The sequence below is a fragment of the Cetorhinus maximus genome, chromosome 16 (assembly GCF_964194155.1).
Source record: "Cetorhinus maximus chromosome 16, sCetMax3.hap1.1, whole genome shotgun sequence".
Taxonomy (NCBI): domain Eukaryota; kingdom Metazoa; phylum Chordata; class Chondrichthyes; order Lamniformes; family Cetorhinidae; genus Cetorhinus; species Cetorhinus maximus.
The window spans coordinates 46424369-46432425 of NC_135894.1; positions in this window are offsets into that span (position 1 = coordinate 46424369).

Consider the following 8057-nt stretch of genomic DNA (forward strand, 5'->3'; position numbering starts at 1 on the left):
AGCATGGAAGCGATTTGCATCCTGCTAATGGGATGCAAATGAAGACCAAACCAGAATCTTTCCCCAACCCCATGCCCGATTCTCCGTGACACCAGCAGGAAACCACGTCGGCCCAGAACATGTCTGGACTAGCGTAGCGTGCAAAAGTCAGGACTTACCTTTAGGGCCTTGCTCAGCTCACAGACATCTGTCGAGAAGATGCTGGAGGCCTAGAGCTACCAGGCCCTGGAGGAACATATGCATTGCATGGTCGGGGGAGGCTCATCCACATGGCTGCTCGGCAAAGCAGCTTTCGGAAGGTGAGAGGTCTCCATGCAGCAGTTTTGACTTCACTGAGGCTTTGGACTTCCAGGAACTTCACTGAGGCTTCAGACTTCCAGGAACTTCCTTGAGATTTCAGACCATCTTCCTGGGACTTCGCCATGGGGGATGGGATCCTCGAGCTGCAGGTTGCAAGGCAGCAGGGGGTATTGATGGCTGGCAAAGGGTGGGGGTTCATGTATCAGTCTGAAGGTTGGGGAGGAGGGTGAATGTCCAGGTGAATGTGCTCACAGGTAGAGGTCAGTGGAGTCAATGGTTGGCAGCCAGGTACCAAGCTCAGCGTGGGCATGATAGGAGGATGTGGTTAAGGTTACAGGGGGCTAAGCGAGCCAGTAGGGTGGGAGGGTGAGGTTTCGGCAGTTTCGGGTGAAGGGGCGGCAAGGGGTGTTAGTAGGGATATGGAGATGGACATGGACACAGTGGGTGGGTAGGAAGAGGTCAGGGAGTCAATGTGAACGGGGGCGAGATGCTCTGGAAGGGAGGGAATGTGTACGTTCACCAGGACATCCTAGAAGGAGAAGGGTTCAGCCTGGTGGGTGACAGTTGGGAGGTCGAAGGTGATTCTGGGGGTTCAGTGGTGATGGGGGAAAGGACATGGGGGACTGGAGGAGGGGAAATGGTGGGGAGCTCATGAAATAAGTCACTGCAACCATGGTGCTCAAATCAAAAGTGAGCGGAACTTCATGCTGGATGGGCACAGGTGCTGCATGGGAGTTGGGTCAGTGAGTGGGCAGGGATGCATCTGAGCTGGAGAACTGAAAGGGAACCACAGCAGGCAGTATTGGATATGCAAGGGACCAGTGAGATGAGTGTGATGGATGAAGGCTCAGCGTGCCTGGGAGAATGCTTGCACAAGGCTCTGAAAGGCCCTGCCACAGACCCTTCTCCCTGCAGATTCAGTCGTGGGGTCGACTGCATACAGGAGAACTGCTTGGGGTTGGGGGGGCACCTTGCAAAGCTGTTAGAAGGATGCTGAAAGCAAACAGTGGACATTATGCAGTGAAAGTGAAATATTTGCAGAGGTTTAATTTGTGACAGTTATTATGTTCACCCATGCACCATGTTGTGATCAAAATTTCTTGATCTTTCTAGGCCTACCACTTCTTCTAGGTGCTGCCATCCTTTGGAGAGCCAAGGCCTGGAGGGCCCCGGCTTCCTTTGGCTGTTTCCCTGTGGGCCAGCTGCTCCCTCTGCAGTGACAGAGGACATTGAATGGATCACAGGCAAAGAAGGTTCAGAGGTTGCGGACAACATCTGAGAATCATGAGTGGATGACCCAGGGGTGTCCAGCTGCAACTCCTCCTCCCTTTGGGTGTCCGAATGCCCCGGCCTGACTCCTTGAGGGAAAAGAGCACTTCAAGGTAGTCAAGGTGCCCCGTCCCCCTCTCGCGATGCCACTGCAGGAACTCACCCATGGCTGCCACGGTGGAGTGCAGGTCTGCAGCATCTCTGGCAGGAACTGGGTGTTCTGCTGGACCAGGGTCTCCATGGCATCCGCCATCCTCCCCATGGAGACCTCAACGCTAGCACGTGTGAGTAGCACTTCTTCAGAGAGCAGGTGGACAGACTCCTCCAACTCGTGTGCCACTCTGTTGAGGGCTTCTAATGCCTGAAGTTGCTCATTCTCTTGCTGACTCTCTATGATGAGTTGGAAGGTCAATTCCTGAGGCTCATCATTTGACTTGGACCTCGGAGGTGCTTCTTCCTCAGCAGTCCTCCACGTTCCAGGGAGCTCGGCTGAACCTGCCACCTCCTGCTGCGGATACATGTCCGTATGGTGACCTCCAGATTGTGATACCCTTCCTGACCTAGCACTAATACCCACCGAGTTATGTGTCCCTGAGCTGGTGGAGGGTGCTAGTGTCTGCTGAGATGCCTCTACAGGTGTACAGCTCTCTTCTTCTGCTCTCTCCTGGCTCCTCTCTGGGCTGTTGCTGGGGCTGGTGCTGAGGCCGGACAGGGAATTCTCCTCCCCAGGTCTTGGCCTCTTCCTGGAGGTACCTGTAAGTGAGAGAGGAGAGTGCAAGTAACAGTATCAGCTGCCTCTAACATGGAGGCATATTTGACCCTCAGGTTTCCATAGATGGATGAGTCCTTACTAGATGGACGCCCAAGTCTCATCTCCCCATCACCAATGGCACAGTGACTATGGAGTTGGTGTGGTGGGTATGACATGGCATGGAGGTGACATGGAGGTATGAGGGAGTATGGGGGAGTGAAAGATGAAGGCAAGCGAGCCTAACAGCCTTTTATAAAACTGGGTTGAAAAACCAAGGCAGGCCTTCTACCCAGCCCACCTCAGCACTCGCCAGCCTCCAAACTTTCTCTGGAGGTGGCAGCCCTGGCTTGATCACATCCCCGTGTCCCACTCCCCGAAAATCGTGTTTGCAGGGCCATGGAGACAGGAAATTGTGCTTGTTTTCATGGAGACAGGTCTGCCAAGTCAGGAGATTATATAACTCAAGTTTTCCACCCCAAAACAAAAATTTGGCCCTTCATCTCCACCTCATTGAGAAATGTTCTGAGATCTTGTTCATTAATGTTATGAGACCTATTCCTTTTATATGCCTTGTGCACTGCCATCTTCTTTTCTGTATGAGGTAAATAAGTGCTTTTCATAAAACTGCTTTACTTAGCTCCTCTTTTTAAAAGGCTGTCAAATGCACATTCCCATTTATTTATTTTTAAAGTTTAAATGTTTTAAAGGTTTATTAAATGTCAAAGTATTTTAGAATTTTTAAAAATTTGTAAAAGCTTTTGAAATTTATAGAAGTTTTTAAAATGTTCACATTTGATTTTTTTGAACTCTATAAATGTTTTCAGAAGTGTTTAAAAGTTTTTAAAATCATTATAAAACAGCCACTTTCCTGTCAGCTGAAGACTGACTTTAATGGGAGTGTCTTCAGCTCACGACATCATCAGGGAGTGTGGCTTTTTCCGGAATGAGCTTCTCTACAGGGCCTCACTGTTCCTCCCGTTGGCAAACCATGCTACAGCCAGAAGTTAAAAAATTTCACGATAGCCAATGAACTATGTGAGAGCAAATTTTTCAGCGTGGTTAGCAGTGAATTCCACTGCTTTGCTGTTGACCACAAAGCCCAGGTCATATTGACATTCAGGCTCTGCAATTGGGTATGACACACAATCGTGACATTCAATGAATGAAACCCCTTCCTGCTAATGTATATATCAAGTATGTTATCCATTGTCTTCAATGAGATATATGTTCCACTGATGACTCTAAACACTTTGGAAAAGCCAGCAACCCTGTAAAATGCAATTGGACTTCTCCCTCACCTGTTCTGGGGACATGTCAAGCCCAATGAGGTCAGAAACCCTACTGAAAATGGCATCCATGACCTGGTGAATGCAGTCCCTCGCAATGCTCTGGGTGATGCTGCACATATCACCAGTGCCTGAGTGAAATGATCCACCTGTATAAAAATTCAGTGCTTTGGTTACCTTCACTGCCACTGACAAGGCTGTGCTGGATGTAAAATGTGGCTGGAGGTCTTCCTGTAAGATATCACAGGAGTGGCCGATTAACTCCTTTCTAAAGCATGGAGCGGAATTTTCAATTGATGACCCCTGTCAAACAAGGGGACCTGTAGTGGGTCAAAGGAAGGATTCCTAATTAAATGGATCCCAGTATGGGTTACAATGGCTTAATAAGACATGGATTTTTGAATCTGTAGCAACCACAGGGATAAAGAAGATGATGCTGGGATCCTGACCTGATGTGATCTTTAGGGGATTTAACTCCCTGCATGCGCCTAAATCCGTCCTCCTTGCCTGTCAAAATTCCCCCCATAGTCTATTCAGATTCAATTCCTCAACTTTCAAAATACAGCTTCTCCTTATGCACTCTCTGAGATGAGCGAAAGTACTTCCTGATTGACCTACAGGCATGGTTCACCCCTGTATTGGGCTGTTATTATGCAGAAATTATACTAAGCTAGGACCATGAGTGAAAAAAGAATATTTCTCCCACACAGGCTTAATATTTAAGATGTTGCTATACTGTTAAAACATGGTTTATATATTTTAATATCATTTATACAATGTCATGTGCATGAAAACAAGATTTTAAAATACCATATGAATTTAATAATTTAAAAATTCAGATAAAACTTGTTAGAACGTCATAAATGTTTAAAAAAAAGTCTGATCACTTTTGTTAAAAAGTCAATTACATTAAAACATTTAGAAAGTCAGATAAAACTTGTTAAAACGTCATACATATTAAAACTTCTTAAAATCGAATAAATCTTGCCAAAAAGTCATATATGTTTAAAGATTTTTTTAAAAGTCAGATCAATCTTGATAAAAGCATTTACATTAAAACATTTAAAATATTGGATAAATCTTGTTAAAACATTTAAAATATCAGATTTACCTTGCTAAAAAGCAATTTCATTTGAAGATTTTTTTTGAAGTCAGATCAATCTTGTTAACAAGTCATTTACATTAATATTTAAACAACCAGAGAAACTTGTTAAATCCATTTGAACATTTAAAATCTCTGATGATAAACTATGTTAAAAAGTTATAAACAATTACCATTCAAAAATAGGTGCAATTATTTGTTTATTTACACCCAAACACAGAACAACTTATGACCCCAAAATTTGCAAAACTGTATTTCTGGATCTCACTCAGTCAGGCACAGAGTTCGGTATGGTTGATTTATCCTCAATTACGCAACTGATGATTTTAATAGCTAAAAAATCAGGAATGCTCAGTTTGGGGCACTTCAAGAGCTGGACTCTGCCCTGGGGATGCTGCAGTTTCCTGATTTCAGGTCTTTGCTATCCTGTTTCAAAACAGATGCAAAAAAGCATACCAGACATTCAAATCAGCCTTAATGTGCTTTGAGTCTCTTAAAAAATTAGGGAGCGTTGTGAATTTCACACCCCTCAGCTAATTCAAATATGATTTGGCTGAGCAATAGATATATCTACTTCTCTGTCTAAACTATCATTATAAAGTCTCAGATAAGTCAACTGTTTCTTACATGATGAAGAGTAAATTTCTAGAGGAAACTTCCCTACATGGATGCTAAACATAGTTCAGATCTTGGCAACATCTTTCTGACAGTGGTAACACTGGAACAAAGGTAATGAAAAAGGAAAAACAATTAACAGAATTTCAAAATAAATTTTTACGTAAGTTTGCACATATATCCATCCTTTGAAAGTGATATTTTATCACATCTGCTAGCTAATGGTGGCTGGTGATCAGCAGAAGATGGTAAAATAGATACATTTTCCTGGACAGTAAATGACTTCCTGCATTTTCTAGTGGATTGACATGGTAACGACTGTCTAATTTTGAATTTTAGTAATCGTTTTCCTTCTTGTACTATGCATAAATTTTGAAATTCAACATTACATATTTTTGAGCACATGGTTTTCCAGTGAACATTAAATGGAAATGTTCGATTCATGCTTTATTGATAATAAAATGTGTTAATGCAGACACAGTCTCCGTCATAATTGATTTTCCTTATGATGGCAACAGTAAAGGTGGTCACCATGAAGCTTCTGATTACTTCTCTCAATGACACCTATGTATCCTGTGCACCTGAATGTTTAGCCCCCTTTGTGAATACTGAGATGACGATAGAAACTTGACCAAGTATTTCTACAGAGATTTTCTTGATCTCCTGCTGTGATTTGGCACAAGTCCCAGAAAAATGGCATAATTGGGTTTTTAAACCCATTTTGTCAAGATTCCTGCCAATGTTCAACTAAAGTTACAGTGGAAAATTGTGGAATCACTGAAAGCTCTATCCCTTGAAGTCCAACCTACATCAAACTCTTTTTTTCCCAGTAAGAATTTGCTGTTAACCTACGTAGTGAATGCATTTGCAGAGATTTTGTTTCAGTTTAGTCACATATGTTTGTAGTCCAGACTATTTCCTTTTATTCATATTCATTCATACAGGTAGAAGAAGCAATTAAGAAAGATAGAGCATCAGAGTAAGGAAGTCTTGCTACAGTTGTATCAGGCATTGGTAAATCAACACGTGAAATATTGGGCAGAATCTTGTGGAGGCAACGGGGGATCTCAGCTGCCGACTGAAGAGTCAGTGAAACCCCCACCTTTCCTCTTTTCAGTAAGGCCCGCCACATCTTGTGCTGCACAAGCACTCAGCAGGCCACCAGCGGGCCTACACCAGGGAACAAGGACCCCAGGGGCAGAAGTCGCACCCGCCAAGAGCTGTTGGCCAATCAGAGGCTGGCAGCACTTCTGTACTCAGCAGCAGCGTCATGAAGGCGGTGGGTGCTGCCAGTACGAGACAAACCAGTGGACTCATTGAGGAGTGACCCCGGCACAAGTGAATGACAGTGGTAAGGGGGCTATGGGGTGGGGGGATCACAGGGTTGATAGTGAGGAGGAGGGTTGGCAGAAAGGGCAGTGGGGTGGCTCAAGCCCCAGCCCCTGCTTTTCAAAATGATGAGCCCTTCGATCAGGCACAGAGGGCACTTGAATGAGGGACCCCTCCTGGGAGCCCGCAAGCAAACACGGCCAGGTTTGCTTATCACGCTTCCCGGATGATGAGCTCCCCGTCTGCCACTGGGTTAACACCAGTAGTGGGGGGTGAGACTCTTAAATGACCATTACTCTGTTAAGGCCTTCACTTGGTGGTGAGGCGGGAAGGCTGACCATGGGCCTTCCCACCATGGACTTCACTGGGGTGAAGGCAAGAAGGTGGCAGGTGCCACAGCCACCGCCATCCCGCCAAAGTAAATGCTCCCCCCCCATCGGCATCAAACCCATCACAGAGGAGGGCACAAGATTCCCCACACTGTGTATTGTTTTGCTCTCCTTCCCTAAGGAAGGACATACTTGCCTTAGAGGAGAGGCAATCAAGGTTCACAAGATTGCGCTCTGGGATGAGAGGGTTGGCCAGTGAAAAGATATTGAGTAGAATTGGCCAGTTATTTTACAGCATTTTGAAGAATAAAAGGTGATATATTGGAACTTAAACAATTCTTAAAGGGCTTGACAAGGTAAATGTGGAGAAGCTGTTTCCCCTGTCTGGGGAGTCTAGAATGCAGGACATGGTTTCAGGATAATAGACCAATCATTTAGGGCTGAGATGAAAAATATTCTTGATTCAGAGGGTTGTGAAACTTTGGAATTCTGTACCCCAGAGAGCTGGGGATGTTCAGTCACTGACCATATTCATGTGTTATGATATGACAGTGGTATTTGCCAGGCTGACCAAATCCACAAGGGAAACTTGGCCACCTTATCACAACAATTTGCAATTTGTATTTATTATGAGAAGGCTTGTACACTGAAGTCAGAAGTAATGGGCAGAATTTAGCCCTCGATGGGCAGATGGGCCCCACCGGTTCAGCGGCGGGCGGGCAGCTGAACTCTGCTGCCGAAATGGGCCCTGCCGCCATTTTTACTGGGCGGGTCAATTAAGGCCCACCCAGCGGGCCACCCGACGGGAAGCGCTATGCACTTCCTGTGTGTGGAGGGAGGGATTCCCCAACTTTCAAAGTGTGCTCTTTCGCGCATGTGCGAAAGAGCGCACAGCTCCCTGAGACTAAGTGCTGTCTCAGGGAGAGCGCTGAAAGTTTAATAAACCTAAAAAATAGCAAAATAAAAAAATTATTAACATGTCCGTCTCATGTGACAATGTCACACAAGATGGGACATGTTAATAAATATTACATAAAGTTTATTAAAGTTTTTAAAAACAGACATGAAACCTCATT